Below are 22342 nucleotides of genomic sequence, written 5' to 3'. Positions count from 1 at the left end.
CGGCTCACCGCAACCTCCACTTCCCGGGTTCAAGGGATTCTCCTGCCTCAGCCTCTGGAGTAGCTGGGATTACAGGCGCCTGCCACCATGCCTGGCTAATTTTTTATATTTTTAGTAGAAACGGGGTTTCACCATGTTGGCCAGGCTGGTCTTGAACTCCTGACCTCAGGTGATCTGCCCACCTCGGTCTCCCAAAGTGCTGGGACTGCAGGCGTGAGCCGCCGCGCCCGGCCGGCTAATTATTTGAAATTTTAAGACCATTTTCCAGACACTCCTAAAAGTTTATAACCTACACTTGCAGTGGTTAAAGCGTCAGTCCTAAGATATTTTTCCAAAAGGTGCTGCCCAAGTACCTAAGCTGTCTCTCCCTGTGGTCTAGTGGCTAGGATTCAGTGCTTTAACCGCCAGCGCCCAGGTTCGATTCCCGTTAGGAATGTTTGCTTTTTTGCTTTCTTGATCACATGCATTCTATTATCGCCGCGGCTGCAGCTGTCACTGCCCTCCGGAGCAGTCAAGGTTTGCTTGCAGGCACACCTCTCTGCAAGGCACTACTGACATCCTGTACATCAGTATCCAGGGAATGGGGACTGCCTGTATGGAGTAAAAAGGTAGGCAGATTCAGACTCACCTCAGCCCCACTCTATTGAGAATTACTGATTTTTATTTTTACTTTTTGGGGGCTGAGTCTCTCTCTGTCGCCAGGCTGGAGTGCAGTGGCAGCGATTTCGGCTCATTGCAACCTCCGTCTCCCGGGTTCAAGGAGTAGCTGGGACTACAGCTCAGCCTTCCGAGTAGCTGGGACTACAGGCCCGCACCACCACGCCCAGCTAATTTTTGTATTTTTATTTTTGTATTTTTAGTAGAGACTGGGTTTTACCATGTTGGCCAGGATGGTCTCGATCTTTGACCTCGTGATCCGCCCGCCTCCCAAAGTGCTGGGATTACAGGCATGAGCCAACGCCCCCGGCTTGATTTTTAAAAATCAATATAAGTAATTTTTACATGAAACAAGTGAGTTATTTCAAATGGCTTCTAAATCTAGAAAGGTTTGATGAATTGGCATAGGCACAGTTTTAAGAATAAATGTAATTCTCCCTCCCCCACCTCCTGCCGAGTTCTCATTTAAACCCTAAGGGCGGTTTGTTTACATTTCAGAGATGTAGAATGCCCAGGTTATTTTACCAGATGCGCTACTGTTTCCTCTGGTAACAGGTGTTCCAAATCGGAAAACAAACTAGTCCATTATGCTAATTTGCATATTTGAAACATGAAAAACCTCTCTTAATTCGTTTGGTCTTTTGTAAAAATAGAAACATATTTTTATATGGTAATAAGTTAGTTAACTTTACCCGTAATACGAATAGACGAAAGTGAACCTCCTATGATGACAAGTTACTTGACAACACTAACTTGTCAACGTTCTTACTTGTCAAGGGCTTCCTAATGACCTTGCCCCGCGGTTCTCAAGACTGACTTCAGGATCATCTGGGAGAGGTTGAAAGGCACATGCAGTGTTCACCGCCTTGAACTGAAGATCACTGAACATGGCTTTGGTGGAAACCACTGCAGTGACATCAGAAAGCAAAAAAGCAAACTTCTTCCCTGACCGGGAATCGAACCCGGGCCGCGGCGGTGAAAGCGCCGAATCCTAGCCACTAGGCCACCAGGGAGAGGTGGTAAAACAACATGGGCAGCACCTTCTGGGAAAAAATCTTAGGACAGAGGCCTCAACCACCTCAGGCACATGTTAGAAACCTATAGGAATGTCTTAATATTTTGCAGTGATGTGTATAGTACTGGATGCAGTGACTGCTGCCTGGGCCAGAGGGTGGCAGAAGGCTTTAGGGGCAGAAACGTTGGAAGAAAGATTGTCATAAATCAAGCCGGGGAAGAGAAAAATATTTCCCAAATCATTTTTGTCACTGACTCCCTCTGACATGGGAGTTTCTCATCTCCCTTCCTGCCTCCTCCCTTTTTCTTTCTTCCTTCCTAAAATCTGCATCTCCTTCACTTATATAGTTTCCCCACGGTTGATTGAGAAAAACATGTGTCTCTTTTGCCCCCTTCCCCAAAGTATCCTATTCCTGATCTCTAAATATGCCCCTCACCAGTGCAGAGGGAGGAGCAGTCAGAGCCTGGGAGACCTGCCTATCTGGAGCTGCACCCATCTTTGAGGCCATCCTCTGTTTCCTGGAACCTGAAATGGATTTACCTATTCTACATATTTCATAGAAATGAAATCACATAATGTGTCACATTTTGTCCGGCTTCTCTCACTTGGCATAATATTTTTGGGTTCATTCATGTCATAGTACGTACTTCATTTCTTCTTATGGCTAAATAACATTTTATGTATATGCCACATTTCCTTTATCCATTCATCTGTTGATGGGCATTTGGGTTGTTTCCACCTTTTGGCTGTTGTGAATAATGCTGCTATGAACATTTATGTACAAGCATTTGTTTGAGCATCTGTTTTTTATTTTTTGGGGTTATCTATTTAGTAGTGGAATTACTAAGTCACTTGTATTCCCACCAGCATAGGTAAATCTATAGGAACAGAAAGCAGAGTAATGGCTGCCAGGGGCTGGGGAATGTGGAGTAATCACATAATGATATAGGGTTTTACTTTCTTTTGATGAAAACGTTTTGGAACTAGATTGAGATGGTGGTTGTACAACCCTGTGAACGTACTTAATGTCACTGAATTTGTTTAAGATGGTTTCATTTTTCTTCATGTTTCTGCCTATGCTTTATATTTTCTGTCGTTTTAAAAATTATAGCCATCCTAGTGGGTGTGAAGATACCACTACACATAAATTAGAATGTCTAAAATTAAAGAGACAGACTATATGCAATGGACTGAATGTTCGCACACACACCCCAAGTTCATACAGTGAAATTCTAACTCCCAAGGTTATGATATTATGAGGTGGGGCTTTGGGGAGGTAATTAGGTCATGAAGGTGGAGCCTTCATGAATAGGATTAGTGTCCTTATAAAAGAGACCCTCACCATGTGAGGCTTCTTAAAAGACTGCTTTCTGTGAGAAAACAAGCCCTCACCAGAAACCACATGTGCAAGCACCTTGATCTTGGACCTCCCAACCTCCAGAACCATGAGAAATAAATTTCTGTTGCTTATAAGCCACCCAGTCTATGGCATTTTGTTATAGCACCTGAATGGACTGAGAGAGCATACCAAACAAAAAAGAGGACATGCTGTACGATTTCATTTACATAAAACTCTAGGCAATGCCAACTTATCTATATTGACAAAAAGCAGATCAGCGGTTGGCTTGGGGATGGGGGGGTAAGAGGGAGTGTGAGGTGGTAAGGAGCGGGAGGGTGGAATTGTGGAATTACAAAAGGCTATAGGGAAACTGCTTGGGGGTGATGGAGGTGCTCACTATCTTTTTTTTTTTTTTTTTTTGAGACGGAGTTTCGCTCTTGTTGCCCAGGCTGGAGTGCAATGGTGCAATCTCGGCTTGCTGCAACTTCCACCTCCCAGGTTCAAGCGATTCTCCTGTCTCAGCCTCCCAAGTAGCTGGGATTACAAGCATGTGCCACCATGCCCGGCTGATGTTTGTATTTTTAGTAGATATGGGGTTTCACCATGTTGGTCAGGCTGGTCTCAAACTCCTGACCTCAGGTGATCCACCCACCTCGGTCTCCCAAAGTATTGGGATTACAGGCATAGGCCACTGCACCCAGCCTATATGCTCACTATCTTAATGATAGTGTTGGATTCACTGGTGTATACATATGTCAAAACATCATTTTGTATACTTTAAATATGTACAGTTTATGTTATATTAAATAACATTTTAAATAATGGTTTCTTGAAAAATTTTGTACATATATTTTGGAGACTATCTGCCCATTTATCTATCTCTACCTCTATATCTATATAGTTACACAGTTTTCTCTTAGGTATATACCTCAGAAAAAATTACTGAAACATGCATACATATGTTCAGCTATGGCAGGTATGTCCAAATAGCTTTCCAAAGTGGTTGTAACTATTCACATTCCCATGATCTGTATACCACTTTCTATCCAGTAAGAGTTCCATAGTTACAGACAAAACAGAAAAAATAGGATCGGTGTGTGTGTGTATATCTTGAATAGCCAAGATATGAACCTAAAATTGGATCCTGCAGGTTAAAAAACTAAAACCCAAGTTAAATTCATAGTCTAGGCATGCCTCTTCTGTGACAGTTGGTGTATTCATCAACAGCAGGAATGGAAATGAGACAGTTGAGCAGATTATTATGAATCTGAGTACTTTGAACCCACAAATCTCACTGAGCCTCCCTTACTAGCAAAAGAGCCCCCTTTCTTCCTATATGAACAAGTTGAAATTCTCTTGTTTGAGGATTCTTTGTGATAACATCTGAGACAGTTACATGGCAAGGAAATGCCAACTTATTTCAAGACCCACCTCTATCACCTCTTATTTCCTCCAGGCCCATAATTTGAATCAGATACCATCAGAAACTGTTGATTTTTTTTTTTTTTTTGAGAGGGAGTCTTGCTCTGTCACCCAGGCTGGAGTGCAGTGGCGCCATCTCGGCTCACTGCAAGCTCCACCTCCCGGGTTCACGCCATTCTCCTGCCTCAGCCTCCCGAGTAGCTGGGACAACAGGCACCCCCCACGATGCCTGGCTAATTTTGTGTATTTTTAGTAGAGACGGGGTTTCACTGTGTTAGCCAGGATGGTCTAGATCTCCTGACCTCGTGATCCGCCCTCCTCTGCCTCCCAAAGTGCTGGGATTACAGGCGTGAGCCACCGCATCCGGCCAGAAACTATTTAAGTTTTTAACTTAAAGTATTTAAATTTTTTAAGGCATTTTTCTGTAGATATCTTGTAAAAACAACTCTTATTTTTTAAGCCTTTCCACATAGTTTAGTTGCTTCTTCACAACTTACTGCTCTTATCCAATTTAGTATATAAATTACTAACTCTAACTGCTTCTTCTCATCTCCATTTCCTCATAAGTGTTCCCGTGCCACATGAAACTTGTGTTAAAGAAATTCGATCTATATTCTATTAATGTAATTCTCAGGTGCAGTCGGGACCCTAAGAGAATGAAGGTGGAGTTTTGCTGCCCCTGCACCCTTTAAAATTGCAGAGAGGTCATTGGGTTTCTCCAGCTCTTTAGCATCTGCTGTGAGAATTAGTTGAGCGAGAGAGCCATACTTGTTTTCCTTAGTACCAGCACCCACCTGCAAAGTCTTGCTGGCTGCGAGGTTCTGCAGGAAAGCAGCTCTCAAAGGATTTGTTTCTGGAGGGAAAAGTACAGGAGCCTCTAGTTTGGTACTAGAGGACCTCTAAACGTGTAGGGTGGAGGATGTTAGGAAACGTGTTTTACAAAGCAACCATTGTGTAGGATTTTAGGTTAGAAGTAGAACTTCTGGATCTGAAAAGAAGAATGGAGAAAAATAGTAACAACGGAATTGGAATCTAAAATCCTAACCGTCCCTGGGTGGGCTCGAACCACCAACCTTTCGGTTAACAGCCGAACGCGCTAACCGATTGCGCCACAGAGACTGACATGGAAAAATCAGTCGTTGCAGATCGTATTTATAGATATTTAGGTAAACACATGACGATTTCGCTACCTAGAGTTTTGGTTCGCCACTACGTGATTGCAAGTCTAGGTCTGAGTTGGGTAATTCTAAAACCTACAACATGAGACCATCCCTGCTATGTGACATTCAGATCCTTGCTTGCTTCCTCCCCAGTTTCTTAGCAGCAGCAGAAAGCAATTGACTCCCAAAGTCGAGACCCAGACACGAGTAAAATCAAATTTACTATTGACTTGAGGAAATGAGGAATGGAGAGAGGGTGTGGTGAGTGTTGGGAGAATAGCTCATTGCTGATTTGAACTAGAGATCCACACTTAGGAAGTCAGCTTGATGTCCTTAAATCGGTAAAGTTTTTTGAAGCCCCGTTACATCACTTCTTTCTGAATTTCAAACCTACATGCTAAGTGTTTGTTCAAAGAGGTAAGTTAAGTGTGGAAGTGAGCTCTGAATCTCTCCCTGAATATGATTCTCAAGCTTAAATATCCCATGGGAAAGTACTAAATATCCCATGGGAAGGTACAAAGACATCTGGGACCCAAGAGATTGAGCAAGTTGAACAAATAACCACCCCTCCGCTCCAAATAATCAAAAGTATCCCTGATGGGTCATGGTTTTTCATAGGGAATCACTAATTTATGATTAGTTCGATTATATTTAAGTTTTACACCGAAACATGCACCAGATCTATCAGTTATTTTGACTCAAGAAAATCAATTGTAGTAATGAATGTAATTCCCACAAATCCTTTGGCATTTGCAAAGCTGTTAACTTTTTGAAGTTTTCTACAGTCTGGACAATTTTTATGAAACCCTCTAATATTTCTACCAGTAGCTTCCATGACATGTTCAGAGGTTTCTATTACAGAAACCCAGACCACCCATACATCTCACTTAGGCTCAGAGAACAGTGTCACACCCAATATTGTAAGTCAATACAGTTAAGTCTTTCAAATAGCAACAATTTAGTTGACTCTATGTAAAAGATCAGGTCAAAATGAACTTTATAAAATGGAAAATAATAGGATGTTATTCTCTGGCTGGATGGTCAAGCAGCCCCAGATGGAAGACTTCTATGTCTCCAGTATACTTATTGGGTTGATTCAAACATTTCTGTTAAAAGTTCCAGTGGCGAGATTTGCTAGAAACTTTGAGAGACATCGAAGAGGCCCTGGATCCACAGAGTTGGAAGACTTTTTTTTCCCCTTAACCTTAAGAGGTCCTCATAAATAATTATTTGGAAAAAAAAAAGTGAGACATGGTAGTTGCATGACCTAAAAGGGGTGTAACTGCAGTAATCCATGAACACTGGCTCAGCTACTTGAATGGCAAAGTAACTGCCTACTACCACTTTAAGTAGAGCTCAAAAGGGCTGAGAATGCAGATCAGACTAGCGATGAACACTGTTTATAAGCAGAAGGATCATGCCAGGAAGAGGCATAGGCTGGCAAGAAAAGAATGGGAATGGTGCATACTCTGTGAAATCAAAATTAGAGAGGCACAACTGCAGTGGTATAAGAACAAATGTACAGCCAAATGTCAGTGTAGAGAACATATATGAAAATATCTTTCCTGATATGCACAGAAGCTGTAGGGTGCAGTAGACAGAGCTCTGCAATTTCCTTTGGGGGAAGCCATAAGACTCACAATAAGATCTATACAGAAATGAACAAACGGATGAAGAGCGCAGCTGATCTGTGGGAAAGAGAAAATGGGAAAATTTAGAGATCAAATCTGGGCACAGAATATAGGGGCATTCTCAGTATGTTTCTTGTTATTTTGAGATGAGATTGAGACCATCAGCTAGAACTCTATCCTGACACCCAACTGCCAAAAGCCCTTTGGTCAGCTTGGCTGTTGTGTTTCACCCACTGATTCCTTTAACTCCACATTTCCACCCTTGCTGCCAGGGTGTTCTAACTAGCTGGATCTCTAAAGATTCATTTTACACACCCAGAATAGGCAAGCAACTCGAACATGTTGGCTGTAAGCAAACACACACACACACACACACACACACACACACACACACGCCCCCAATATAATCCCATTAGAAAGTAGGCAAAGGACATTTCCCAAAAAAAGACATGGGAATGGTTAACCAACAGTTGTATGAAGAAAATCCTCAACATCACAAGTGGTCAGAAAAATACAAATCAAAACCACAATGAGATATCATCTTACCCCAGTTAGAAGAGACATTATTTAACAGACAAAAGAAAACACCCCAAAACCTAACAAATTCAGATGATGAGGCAGAAAAAAGGAGGGTCTTAGACACTGTTGGCAGAAAGGTAAATAAGTACACTCACCAGAAAAAAACAGCATAGAAATTTCTCAAGAAAAGCTGGCTGGGCATGGTGGCTCACCCCTGTAATCCCAACACTTTGGGAGGCCGAGATAGGTGGATCACCTGAGGTCAGGAATTTGAGACCTGGCCAACATGGTGAAACTGCGTCTCTACTAGAAATACAAAAAAATTAGCCAGGTGTGGTGGTGCGTGCTTGTAAGCTCAGCTACTTGGGAGGCTGAGGCAGGAGAATCGCTTGAACCTGGGAGGCAGAAGTTGCAGTGAGCCAGGATCATGCCATTGCACTCCAGCCTGGGCTGGAGCAAGACTCCGTCAAAAAAAAGAAAGAAAGAAAGAGAGAAAAGAAAGAAAGAAAAAGAAAGAAAGAAAGAGAAAGAGAAAGAAAGAGAGAGAGAAAAGAAAGAAAGAGAAAGAGAAAGAAAGAAAGAAAGAAAAGCAAACAAAGGTACAACTTCTGTAGAATCCAGGAAACTCACAGCTGAGTATTTATCCAACGCAAAGGAAATCCGGATATCAGACAGATACCTGTGCCCCCATGTTTAATGCCACACTATTCACAGTCACAGAAATATCGAATCAACCTAAGTGTCCATCAGCCGTGAAAAAGATAAAGAAAATGTGGCATATATACACCATGGAATACTATTTGGCTATTGTATTAGTCAGGGTTCCCTAGAGGGACAGAACTAATAGGAGAGAGAGACAGAGAGAGAGAATTAATTATATATTATATATATCTTATTACATAATTTATATGATATATATTTATTATATGGTATATATTATATATAAAATATATTATATATTATTTATAAAATATATATCATTTATAAAATGTATTATAAACATATAATATATTATATAATATATAATTATATAATAAACTCCATATATATATATCTCCTATTAGTTCTGTCCCCCAGGGGACCCTGACTAATATATATGGAGTTTATTATATAATTATATAATAAATTATATGTACATAGAGAGAGAGTTTATTAAGTATTAACTTACACGATCACAAATTCCCAAAATAGGCTGTCTGCAACCTTGAAGAGAAAGGAGAGTCAGTCTGAGTCTCAAAACTGAAGAACTCAGAGTCAGATGTTTGAGGGCAGGAAGCATCCAGCACGGGAGAAAGATCTAGGCTGAGAGGCTAGGCTCATCTCACCTTTTCACATTTTTCTGCCTGCTTTATATTCACTGGCAGCTGATTAGATTGTGCTGACCAGATTAAGGGTGGGTCTGCCTTCCCTAACCCACTGGCTCAAATGTTAATCTCCTTTGGCAACACCCTCACAGACACACCCAGGATCAATACTTTGCATCCTTCAATCCAATCAAGTTGACACTCAGTATTAACCATCACAAGTACACCCCTTGTAAACTCAAACCCATACACAACTTCTGAGATCATACATAGTCTTCAAATAAAGACAATAATAAGGTCATAATTATGCCTAACATAATACAACTATCCTTTGTACAACCAGAAATGCACCAATCCCCAACCCAAATACTATTACACAAAGTTAACATACTTAAATGCTGATATGAAGTCAATAAATCTTATGTCACATGATAAAGAAAAAGGAAATAAAATGATATTTTCTTAGTACAAGTGTATACATGCACAAACATGTTTTTAACAAAAGAAGGAGGAAATACACATGACAATTACAGTCCTTGTTTCTGCAGCTGGTCACGCGGTGATAGCTCGTATTGATGACTACCCTCTTCTCCTACTCATTCTGTATTCTCTTTGCCTTCAGCAAGCACCTCAGCAGTTCACAGTTTTTTTTCCTGGTGGAATGACCCAAACTTTCATTCTTGAGGGATCTGGACCATTTGTAGTCTTGCCTGGATTGGGCGGTTGTAGTTTCCCATTGACTATAATCATAGGGCAGGGTAATACTAAGGGATGCCCTAATGGATCTCCTGTATTCCATGCATACTCTTCCTTACCTCCATTATAGAGTAGTAGACTGATTTCATCTTGATAGTCTGGATCAATCACCCCAGCCAACACTGTAACTCCCTTCTTAGCCTGTTGACTTAAAGGTAGGAGGAGCCCAAAGTGTCTAGGTGGCAATCTCAGCTTCTGGTTTAATGGACTCATTCTTGTGTCTCCTGGTGGCAGTGTTCCTCCCCCTGGAACTAAGACCTCCAGGCCAGCAGAACGTAATGTCATGGGAACAGGAAGAAAAATTTTGCTTGTGGAACACTATGGGTGATGGTGAGTTGTGCCACTTCCACTTCCATCCCTTGATTCTTGGACCCGTGAATCCTGGCTATGGTAGAAACACTACCATATATTGGATGCTGATTTAGAGCATACATGGCTTTCTAGAGAACTTTGCCCCAGCTCTGCAAAGTATTGTCACCTAGTTGGCATTGTAATTGTGACTTCAAAAGGTCATTCCACCATTCTATCAATCCAGCTGCTTCAGGATGATGGGGAATATGGTAAGACCAGTAAATTCCATGAGCACGAGACCACTGCCACACTGCTTTTGCCATAAAGTGAATGCGTTGGTCAGAGGCAATGCTGTGTGGAATACCATGACAGTGGATAAGGCATTCCATGAGTCCATAGATGGTAGTCATGGCAGAAGCATCGCATGCAGAATAGGCAAACCCATATCCCAAGTAAATGTCTATTCCAGTGAGGACAAAGCTTTGAGTTTTCCATGATGGGAGAGGTCCAGTATAATCAACCTGCCACCAGGTAGCTGGCTAATTACCCCGAGAAATTGTGCCATATTGAGGACTCAGTGTTGGTGTCTGCTGCTGGCAAATTTGGCACTCAGCAGTGACTGTAGCCAGGTCAGCCTTGGTGAGTGGAAGTCCATGTTGCTGAACCCATGCGTAACCTCCATCCCTGCCACGATGGCCACTTTGTTCATGGGCCCATTGGGCGATCACAGGGGTGGCTGGGGAAGGAGGCTGAGTGGTGTCCATAGATAGGGTCATCCTATCCACTTGATTATTAAAATCCTCCTCTGCTGAGGTCACCTGTTGGTGGGCACCTACACGGAATACGAAGTCTTCACAGTTTTTGACCACGCAGAGAGGTTCATCCACATACCTCTTCCCCAACTTTATTTGTCACCAATTTTCCATCATGCTTCTTCCAAGTCCCTGTCCATCCAGCCAAACCACTGGCCACAGCCAATGAATCAGTATATAATCACATATCTGGCCATTTCTCCTTCCATGCAAAGTGCACAACTAGGTGCACTGCTCAAAGTTCTGCTTACTGGGAAGATTCCTCTTCACTGCTGTCCTTCAGGGGTGTCCTAGAAAGGGGGGGCTGTAGTGCTCCAGCTGTCCACTTTTGTAGGGAAAAGAAAGAGAGATCAGACTGTTACTGTGTCTACGTAGAAAGGGAAGACATAAGAGACCCCATTTTGAAAAAGATCTGTACTTTAAATAATTGCTTTGCTGAGATGTTGTTAATTTGTAGCTTTGCCCCAGCCACTTTGACCCAACCACTTTGACCCAACCTGGAGCTCACAAAAACATGTGTTGTATGAAATCAAGGTTTAAAGGATCTAGGGCTGTGCAGGATGTGCCTTGTTAACAAAATGTTTACAAACAGTATACTTGGTAAAAGTCATTGCCATTCTCTAATCTCAATAAACCAGGGGCACAATGCACTGCGGAAAGCCACAGGGACCTCTGCCCTTGAAAGCGGGGTATTGTCCAAGGTTTCTCCCCATGTGACAGTCTGAAATATGGCCTCACGGGATTAGAAAGACCTGACCGTCCCGCAGCCCGACACCTGTAAAGGGTCTGTGCTGAGGTGGATTAGTAAAAGAGGAAAGCCTCTTGCAGTTGAGATAGAGGAAGGCCACTGTCTCCTGCCTGCCCCTGGGAACTGAATGTCTCGGTATAAAACCCGATTGTACATTTTTTAAATTCTGAGATGAGAGAAAAACCGCCCTGTGGTGGGAGGTGAGACATGTTTGCAGCAATGCTGCCTTGTTATTCTTTACTCCACTGAGAAGTTTGGGTGGAGAGAAATGTAAATCTGGCTTACATGCATGTCCAGTCATAGTACCTTTCCTTGAACTTAATTATGACATAGATTCTATTGCTCACGTTTGTTGCTGACCTTCCCCCTTATTATCACCCTGCCCTCCTACTACATTCCTTTTTGCTGAAATAATGAAGATAATAATCAATAAAAACTGAGGGAACTCAGAGACTGGTGCCGGTGCAGGTCCTTGGTATGCTGAGTGCTGGTCCCCTGGGCCCACTGTTGTTTCTCTATAGTTTGTCTCTGTGTCTTATTTCTTTTCTCAGTGTCTTGTTCCACCCGACTAGAAATACCCACAGGCATGGAGGGGCAGGCCACCCCTTCAACTTTTGGGTGGTGCCTGCATATTTAGCAAAACCATCTGTGAACCAGACCCTAGTCTTCTCTTCCTCTGTCAACTGATCATAGGGAACTTCCAATGAAGCCATCAGTACAGGCTGGGGGAGAGAAGGCAGGGTGGCAGGAGTGGAGACCATGGCCATTTGAGCCACTTCCTCATGTAATTTACTTGTGCCTTCAGGACCTGCTCGAGCCTGATAACATATATACCACTTCGATTTGATGATGGAATGCTGCTGTGCATGACTGACTTTATGGCTAGATGGGTCAGAAAGCACCCAGTTCAAGATAGGTAATTTAGGTCACATGGTGACTTGACCCATACTTGAACGTTCAGTTTCCACCAAAGCCCAGTAACAGGCCAAGAGCTGTCTCTCAAAAGGAGAGTAGTTATCTGCAGAAGATGGCAGGGCCTTGCTCCAAAATCCTAGAGGCCTCTGCTGTGATTCCCCTATGGGGGCCTGCCAAAGGCTCCAAACAGCATCCCTATCTGCCACTGACACCTCAAGCACCATTGGATCTGCTGGATCATATGGCCCAAGTGGCAGAGCAGCTTGTGCAGCAGCCTGGACCTGCTGCAGGGCCTTCTCCTGTTCTGGACCCCACTCAAAACTGGCAGCCTTTCAGGTCATTTGATAAATGGGCCAGAATAACACACCCAAATGAGGAATATGTTGCCTCCGAAATCCAAATAGACCCACTAGGTGTTGTGCCTCTTTTTTGGTTGTAGGAGGGGCCAACTGCAGCAACTTATTCTTCACCTTAGAATGAATATCTCGACAGGCCCCACACCATTGGACCCCTAGACATTTTACTGAGGTAGAAGGTCCCTGAATTTTAGTTGGATTTATTTCCATCCTCTGGCAGGCAAGTGTCTCATGAATAAGTCCAGTGTGTTTGCTACTTCTTACTCACTGGATCCAGTCAGCATAATGTAATCAATATAATGGACCAGTGTGACATCTTGCAGAAGCAAAAAGCGATCTAGGTCTCTCCGAATAAGATTATGACACAAAGCCGGAGAGTTGATATACCCTTGAGGTATATTGCTGGCCTTGCCAGCTGAAGGCAAACCACTTCTGGTGGACCTTCTGGACAGGAATGGAGAAAAAGGCATTTGCCAACTCAATGACTGCATACCAGGTACCAGGAGATGTATTACTTTGCTCAAGCAATGAAACCACATCTGATACAGCAGCTGCAGTTGTAGTCACCAATTAGTTAAGCTTACGATAATCCACTGTCATTCTTCAAGATCCATCTGTCTTCTGCACAAGCCAAATGGGAGAGTTGAATAGGGATGTGGTGGGAATCACCACCTTGTGTCTTTCATGTCCTTGATGTGATATGGTTTTTTATTTACTATTTTTCTAGGTAGGGGCAGCTCTAATGGCCTCCATTTGGGCCTTCCCACCATAATAGCCCAACCAGTCAGGGAGCCAATGTGGGGGTTCTGCCAGCTGCTAAGGATGTCTTTGCAAATTATGCATTCTGGCACTGGGGAAATGACCACAGGATGAGTCTGGGGACCCACTGGATCCACTATAAGTTGGACTGAGCTAAAATTCCATTAATTACCTGAGCTCCATAAGCCCCTACTTTAACTGGAGGGCCACAATGACATTTTGGGTACCCTGGAATCAACGTCAGCTCAGAGCCAAAGTCCCTGAAATATCTGATCATTTATCTTTCCTCAATGCATAGTTACCCTGGTAAAAGGCCGGAGGTTTACTTGGGGAAGGATTGGAGAAAGATTCGTTGCATAAATTGTGGGTAATGTAGTGGGGTCCTTCCTCAAGGGGACCTGGCCTCCCCTTCATTCAAAGGGTTCTGGGTCTGTAAACTGGCTGAAGTCTGGAAATTGATTGAGGGGCCATGATTCTCTGTTTTTATCATTCAAATTAGCCTTTTGTCCCTTCGACGTAGAATTCTCCTTATATAAATTAAGGACGAATTCAGTAGGCTTCCTACCAATTTCACTTCTAGGAACACAGTGATTAATTAGCCAATGCCAGAGCTCTACACAAGTCAGACTATTGTGATTGCTGCTTTGTCTCTGCTGTCCATTACGGTAGCTACACCCACCTTGTCTTTGACGATTGAGTGCCACCACTTGGCCCCTGCCACCTTGGGATCCAATTATTCCCATTGTATGTAAATTTTGTAGTTGGGTGACTGCAGTTCCCACTGTTAGATCTGACATATAGAGAAGAGTAATTACAGGGCTCTTCAAAGATGCAGGTGCTGCCCTCACAAATCTATTTCACAAGGCATTAATTGCAAGGGCATATCTTCTGGACCCTCCCAGCTGGGATGAGTAGGTCTAAAGTGACTAATTCACTCCACCATCCCAATCTCCCTAAGCCTTTGGGTCCCTTCCTCTACATTAAACCAAGGGAGATCAGGCATTTCCAGCTTGTTAACAGTGGGCCATCTTTTAATCCATATTTCAGCTAATCAAGCAAATAAACTATTAGAACCTTTTTTTTTTTAACTCCCTGAGCTGCAACATTAAATGAAGAGTCCCTACTTAGTGGGCCCAAATCAATAAATTCAGCCTGATCCAACTCTATGTTCCTTCCACCATTATCCCATACCCTTAATATCCATTCCAATGCCTGTTCTCCAGATTTCTGTTTATATAAATTAGAGAACTCAAGCAGTTCTTTTTGAATGTAGTGCAACTCCTCATGGGTCACACTCTCAACCTCACCTCTAGGGGCCTGCCAGGACTTTAGTCTAGTTATAGGTCTAGAAGCAAACAGAGGTGTTGGGAGTGGCTCCTAAGGAGAATCAACATTATTTTGCCTGGCAACTGCCTCAGAGGAGGTCATCACTGTTGCCTCAGGCAGTACAGGGTTTATCTCCTTAGACAAAGGTGGAGAGGCTGATGGCAGCATGGGTCAGGGAGGGGATGCTTCCACTACTGGGGATGGGGAAGCTGTTCCTTCTGGCAAAAAAGGTTCATCAGAGTTTACAAGCTCAGTGTCCCCAGCTTCATCAGGGAACTCCCACACATCCCCATTCCAAGTTGCAGGGTCCCATTCTTTTCCAATCAATGCCCTCACTGTAACAGTAGAAACCTGGCAAGGCTGTGCATGCACCTTTCGTTGCAGATCAGCCGCTCACATAAGAGCTTGTATCTGTTTTTCCACAATTTCAGCTCTTTCCCTACAGGAGATAAGACTCTCACTCAGGGCAATCTTAGCAGATCTGAGGCTCAGTATCTGCTTCTGAAGCTGGAAGACAGAATCCCTGAGTTCATCATTTTCTTTCATCAATTTGTCCACTGAACTTAGGAGCAAAAAACAGCTTCATTACGTTCCTTGGTTCTCCACATATGTTCAAAGGTATTACGTATAGAGTCACTAAACTCCTTGACTCTCACAAGCGGTGAATCAGGAGTGTCAAATGCATTTGTTTTGCATAACTTTCTAAACAGTTCACACCAAGGACTATCAGTGTTCTCCATAGTATTAGAAGTAGAGTCTTTAGCATTTTTGGGTCTAATCATATTAAGCAGCTGACTCCAGAAACCTCAAAACCAATGAGAGATTTCCAACCTTAATATTCTATTCCTCTAGAACTACTTCTGGTACCAAAATCTGTGCAAGTCAGGGTTCCCTAGAGGGAAAGTACTAACACATACAAACACACACACACACGCACACACATAGAAGTTTATTAAGTATTAACTTACACAATCACAAAGTCCCAAAATACACTGTTTGCAAGCATGAGGAGGAAGGGCAGCTAGTCCAGGGGTCAAAACAGAAGAACTTGGAATCCAATGTTAAGAGGGCAGGAAGCATCAGGCATGGGAGAGAGATGTAGGTGGGGAAGCTAAGCCACTCTCCCCTTTTCACGACTTTCTGCCTGCTTTATATGGGCTGGCAACTGATTAGACTGTGCACACCAGATTAAGTATGGGTTGGCCTTCCCCAGCCTATTGACTCAAATGTTTATGTCCTCTGGCAACACCATCACAGATACACCTAGCATGAGTACGATGCATCCTTCAATCCAATCAAGTTGACACTCATTATTAACAAACACAGCCATTAAAAAAAAAAAGAATGAAATCCTGTCATTGGCAGCAACATGACAGACACAGGAAGTCATGATGTAACATCAAATGAGCCAGGCACAGAAAGATAGAGAGGGCAGGTTCTCACTACTATCGTGGCAGCACAAAAAGTTCACCTTGTGGGGGTAGAGAGTAGAATGATAGACACCAGAGGCTGGAGAGTGTGTGTGGGTGACTGGGTTGAAGAGAGGTTGGCAAAATGGGTACGAGCATGTGGGTAGATAGAAGGAATACGTTCTAATGTTCTATGGCAGAGTAGGGCGACTAGAGGTAACAACGATGTATTAGAGTGTGTTTCCAAGGAGCTGGAAGACAGCATGTGAGATGTTCCCAACAGGTAGAGATGACAGATACCCACGGGATGGATGCCCTACATCCCCTCAGTTGATCATGGATCACTACAGCAATGTACAAGAGTTACCACATGTCACAGAAATCCCATCAATATCATGCCTGCATGAAGAAAAACATAGTCATGCTGCAAGAGTGATTGTCACAGCTCTGCCTCCCCATCGCCAAAGCCCGTGCTCTCGGCTCCACAAGTTCCGCTGCCATTTCTACCAAAGCCGCTGACACCGGTGGAGCCCAATCACGGATCCCGCCCTAAGGGTCTGGCACGCCTTGAAAAAGCCAGTAAGCTTGCTGGCATAAGTGGCTCTGGCGGGTGGCCCAACCATTAGACGCAGATCCCCCTCAGCGAAGAAAGAAGTGGCCCGTCAGCCACCCGGCTTGGATTGGCGGAAGCCGCTCTGCTCCAGACTACTGGAGCATTCCGTGGCCAGAAGAGAGTGCGAGGGTGGTGCTGGTGGAGGTGGCGGGTCACCTGGCGGCCATGGGAGGAGAAAGCCTGACCTGGCCAGTGGGCTTTGCTGCTGAGAAAGAGTGGGAGCGAGGCGAGTACCTGACAAGGAAGAGCTGTGAAGCTGATGTTGCGAAGGTGGCATCAGCGAGGCCAAAAGGACAGATGGGTGGAGGTAGGCAGCACACCCTCCAAACACCGCGCGCCTCCTTCCCGGGCGCACAGGCATGCAGCCACAGGCCAAGCTGCCACACGAGCTCAGCGCCCGGGACCTCCGCAAAAGGTCGGCCCGCTGCGTTGGCCGGGAATCGAACCCGGGTCAACTGCTTGGAAGGCAGCTATGCTCACCACTATACCACCAACGCCGCACGGCGCGGGCAGCCCCGCCACGCCGGCCCGGGGCTCCCACCAGCGCGCCGCCGACGCCCGGGGCAGCCCGGCCCCGACGGCCGGTCCGTCCGCCCGCCCGCCCGCCCGCAGCTCCGCGCTGCCACGGCCCCGCCGAAGGCCGCCCGACGCCCCACCGGTGCAAGGCGAGCGCGGCTGCCCCGTTCCGCCCGCCTGCCTCTGGGGGCGCTCTCGCTCCCTCGCCGCCCGGGGCCGCCAGAGCCCTTCCCCACCAGGTGCCCGGCGGGGGCACAGCCGGCGCCGACAGGGTCCTCGCTCCTCCGCCTCCCACCGGGCGCCGGGCCCTGTGCGTCGCAGAAAGCCTCTTCCGACACCCACTTTGGGCCGGCAGCTCGTCGGGCGCCGTGGGGGGCCAGAGGAGGCCGCCCGCCTGCGGCGACCAAGCCGCGGGCGAGAAGAAAAGGCAGGAGGCCAAGGGGGCCCAGGGGGCCAAGGGGCCAGGCAGGCCAGGCCCGAGATGGCGCACTGCCACTAGCTGGAGGGCGGAGGAAGGAGAAGGAGGGCCCACAGGCTGGGTCCGAGGCGGCGGCCCAAAACGGACGGCTGCCTCCCCGTCGGGGAATCGAACCCCGGTCTCCCGCGTGACAGGCGGGGATACTCACCACTATACTAACGAGGACGACGGCGACCGTCGCCGGGACGCCAGACCCCACTGCGACCGCGGACGCCTAGCCCTGCCTTGATCCCCTACCCCGACCGCAGGGGCCCGGTGCGTGCTCGCCCTCCACCCGCCAACCGCCACCCGCCACCCGCCACCCGCCACCCGCCACCCATCACCCGCCACCCGCCCCCCGCCACCATTGGCGCGACCTACCCCGACACCCAACAAAGCACCCTGCGATCCCGCTGGGACCCGGAGCCGGACCCGGACCCCGACAGGTACCGGAGCGGCGTGGAACCTCCCCGTGCGCCCTGCCTGCTGTCTCCAACGCGGGGATCGCGCCGGGGCAGGAAGAGGCGCGGGCGAAACAGTCAGGCCGCTGCTCCTAGGACGCGGTGGGCGCAGCGCCCTGCGGGGTTCGGCGAGCCCAGGCGCGGGGGCTGGGGCGTGCGGCGGCGGCGGCCGGCCCGACGCGGACCGTTTGGGTCCGGGGTGGGGACGCGGGGGCGTCCACGTCAACGCCGGCCGGCTCCGTTCACCTGGCGCCCGCTCCGCCCGCGCGGTCCGTCGGTTGCGCACCGAACCCAGACAGGCGCCGGCCAACGGCGCAGGCGTTCGCGCCGGGTCCCAGCCATGCGAGCGGCGACGCGCCCCGGCGCGCCGTCGGGATGGCCGAGCGGTCTAAGGCGCTGCGTTCAGGTCGCAGTCTCCCCTGGAGGCGTGGGTTCGAATCCCACTCCTGACAAGTCGACCTTTTGGCCCGCCCGCCGGAGGGCAACGCCCATGGCAACCCTGGAGCACCTTTGGCCGGTTCCTGCCTTGAGCCCTTGCCCGCTCTCCAAACTCCAGCCCCCTTGAAGCAAGCCTCCAAAACGCCGCCGCTTCTCAGGCACGTCCGTTCTTCCTGCCCACCCGCCGCCTGTCGCAGAAACAGCCCAGGACCATGCGCCAGCGCCCGCGACCCTCTACCAATTGCCCTTCGGGCGGACGCCCTCCCCGCCACCTCGCACGCCCTCTTCCCTGGCCCCACACACAGCGAGCGACCGCGACCACCTTCCACGCTCTTCCCTGCCTATCTCCTCCGCCCGCCCAAACAGACACAGCCCAGATTCTTCCCCTATTCCTCCTTTTCCCTCCCTCCTCCCACCGGCCTCCGCCCACCGCCCACCGCCCACCGCCCACCGCCCACCGCCTCGAATCGCCGCTGCGCTGCCCAGAGGCGTCCTGGCCTGCACAGCCCGCCCGGTTTCACCCTCCAACTTCTGACCGCTGAACGGCAGCGAGCGACTCGCTCGTGGAGCCGCACACACTTCTCCCACCAGAGGCACGCCATCCAACATCCTGTCCTTTCCTCCGACCCCTCGGACCCCGGCCGCGCATTCCATTCTCCAGACGCCCTAGCCACGTCGCCGATCCCACCTCGCTACTTGTGCTCCCTTCCCGCTAACACCTGCCTGCCGGCCCACCTGCAGCCCGGACGCCTGCCGGCCACAGGCAGCGGGAACCCTGCACACAGCCTGGCAGGCGAGTCCAAACCCGGAAAGACAGCCAACGAGGAATCACGAGCGGAAGCCCTAGATCCCCGTCACGCGCCCACAAACGCCAGGCCCCGCCGGGACCAGCTCCGCGCCACACCGCATCCCCACGGGGGAAGCCGCGGCCTGGGCCGTCCCAGCCACACCCAGCGCGCCTTCTCCAGGGTCAGCCAGCTGCGGCTCTGCCGAAGCGCTCCTCCGCTCCTTTCTCGCGCTCCAGCCTCCCTACCAGCCCAAGTGCGAGCCGGTGGGGTGGGTCACAGCGCAGGAGCGAGGCGCCCACGGACTTGGTCTGCGTTTCTGAGCCCGCACGCCACGGCTGCGAGACCCGTTCCCCATCGCCGCCCCCGCTCGCTGACACACCCACCTCCCCACCCACCCGCAGGTGACACAAGTGAGAAGGCCGGCCCGGCGGTGAAGAAAAGAAAGAAAAAAAAAGGACCCTCGAAAGAAAGAAAGAAAGAAACAAACAAAGAAACAAACAAAAACAAAAACAAGAACTTTGGGTCTGTGCCGGGGATCCGCGCTCAGCAAGGCCCGCCACAGCTCACCTGCCCACACGGGCATTCGGGCGCGGGCCACGGCTGGTCCTTCCCCTGGAGACCCCGGCGGGCAGTCTCTCGGCCCTGGGCGGCAGAGAAAGCGCAAGATGGGCCGAGTCGGCCTCTCTCCCTCCGCTCTCCCTCCGCGCCCCGCCTCAGGTCCCTCGACGTGACGGGAGCCACCCCTTCTGCCCGCCCCATCGGGCCAGCCTCTCGTGGCCGCTCCAATAGGACGGAGGCCCACGGCAGGCGGTGACCAGTGAACGGCCGCTGGTGGCGAGCTCCGCTGCACCAGCTTCCGTTGGCGTTTGCCATCGGTGCATGGGTGGTTCAGTGGTAGAATTCTCGCCTGCCACGCGGGAGGCCCGGGTTCGATTCCCGGCCCATGCAGCACACCCTCCCATTTTGGTGCTGCAGCAGCACCAAGGCGTAGCTGCGCTCGCCTCTGCCGCCTCCTTACACTCGGGGCGCGCGAGCGAGTCCGGCACCGGCTGCGCTCCCACGCGCGACGCCCCTCAGCCCTTTCTTCCGTGCCTCTCTCCACTGACTTACGGTTGAGCCTGTCCCCCCGCCCCCCCACCTTGGTAACAACAACCCCTCCAAACACGAGAGCGCGCCAGACACCAGCCCTGGGCAGCCTCCTGCTCCTGTTTCTCTTCATTGCCCTGCCACCGCCTCTGCCCGACGCATTTCACTTCAAGGAACACCGCCAGGCACCACGGGCTTGCAGCCACTCGCCCCACCTCTCCTCTTCACATTTCACCACCTCGACCTCTTTTCCTCTCTCTCTCTCCCCCTCGCTGGCTCCCCACATCCAGAAAATGATGCCATGGTTGCCCTTCCAGTAGGAAGGACGTCGCGACTCCGGGGAGTAACTCATCACTTTCCCCTAGTTGGTCACACAGTCCTTAACGCGACCACACGAGTGTACGCGTGGCATGTGCACCGTCTATATTCATCGTGTTCCGGCTACTCCACACTCTCTCCCCTCATTCTGCCGGCACCACCACCGCCATGTCGCATCTCCCAACCTAACCCCAATCCACCACTTTAGTCGAGGATGCTGCCTTGTTTCTCTCCCTCGGACCTCTTTTCATCTCAGCCCCAGACACATGCCTGAGACGTGAATGTGCGTCCTGAAGACGGCTTATTTATGTCTCGGGTCCAGTTGCATTCCCTACCCTTTTGGGACGTGGGACGTGGCCTCCAGTCGCTCTGTCACGACGTCTCTCCCACCCTGGGCTGCTTGCCACCTCACCCCAGCCCCACTCCATACTCTGACCGCCCAGCCCAAGCAGCAGCCCAGTCTCGCCGGCGGGGGTGCCCTTTGACCACACAGACTTCCTTCCTGCCCAGGCCAACCCGCTGAAAAGGTACTGTTCCCACCAGCCTTCAGGCTCAGCCCTCCCTCCACCACCTTTGTCTCACCCCACCCGCCCTTTCACTCACACACACACACACACACACACACACACAGACACACACTCTCTCTCTCTCTCTGTCTGTCTCTCTCTCTCACTCTCTCAATCTCTCACCCTCTCTGTCTTTCTCTGTCTCTGTCTCTGTCTCTCTCTCTCTCTCTCTCTCTCTGTCTCTATCTCTCTGTCTCTCTCTCTCGCACAGTCAACTCTCCCTCTCGCCGTCAATGTCCCTCACTCAGACGACTCATATCCCCCAGCCCTGGCCTCCTTCAGGCTCTTCAGACACACGCCAGCTCCGCCACCAGCTGGGATCCCTCCGACCGCATAGGCGGCCCGCGAGGTGCCCTGACGCCCCAGGCATCTGCACAACCTCCGTTTCACTGGACAGCCTCACTCCCAGACCTGGCCAGCCAGCCCTGTGCACCCCCTGGACACCCTGGACTCCTTCTTCCAGCTCCCAGCACGCGACATGCTTCTCTCCTTTCCTCGGTGTCAGCCCCTTGCCCCGGGCGGGGGTGGACGCCAGCCACGGGAACGGACACCTTCGTCCATCACTGTCACCCACTGACATCCACCCACATCACGCTGGCAAGCAAGCCAGCCTCCCGTGGGGATGGCAAACATCTCTATCCCCGACAGGGTCTGGTCTCTGCAGGTGATCCGACTGTGCC

The 22342-nt window shown here is 49.0% G+C and overlaps 1 long non-coding RNA gene and 4 other non-coding genes across 5 annotated transcripts; all 5 read right to left on the bottom strand.

Moving 5' to 3' along the window:
- Positions 1–1598: 1598 nt before the first annotated feature.
- TRNAE-UUC (transfer RNA glutamic acid (anticodon UUC)) lies at positions 1599–1670 on the bottom strand. The gene has a single exon. It is a non-coding gene; the product is annotated as a tRNA-Glu (tRNA).
- Positions 1671–5478: 3808 nt separating this feature from the next.
- On the bottom strand, positions 5479–5552 carry TRNAN-GUU (transfer RNA asparagine (anticodon GUU)). Its single transcript has one exon. It is a non-coding gene; the product is annotated as a tRNA-Asn (tRNA).
- Positions 5553–9479: 3927 nt separating this feature from the next.
- LOC129049017 (uncharacterized) lies at positions 9480–18726 on the bottom strand. Its single transcript, XR_008511762.1, has 2 exons — positions 18387–18726; positions 9480–11231 (listed from the first exon to the last, which is right to left on the bottom strand). It is a non-coding gene; the product is annotated as an uncharacterized LOC129049017 (long non-coding RNA).
- Positions 17458–17529, bottom strand: TRNAG-UCC (transfer RNA glycine (anticodon UCC)). The gene has a single exon. It is a non-coding gene; the product is annotated as a tRNA-Gly (tRNA).
- TRNAD-GUC (transfer RNA aspartic acid (anticodon GUC)) lies at positions 18120–18191 on the bottom strand. Its single transcript has one exon. It is a non-coding gene; the product is annotated as a tRNA-Asp (tRNA).
- Positions 18727–22342: the final 3616 nt, after the last annotated feature.

This window comes from Pongo abelii, chromosome 1 (genome assembly GCF_028885655.2).
Source record: "Pongo abelii isolate AG06213 chromosome 1, NHGRI_mPonAbe1-v2.0_pri, whole genome shotgun sequence".
NCBI classification, from domain to species: domain Eukaryota; kingdom Metazoa; phylum Chordata; class Mammalia; order Primates; family Hominidae; genus Pongo; species Pongo abelii.
Note: the sequence above shows the minus strand (reverse complement) of the source record. Positions and strands in the feature narration are given on the sequence as shown.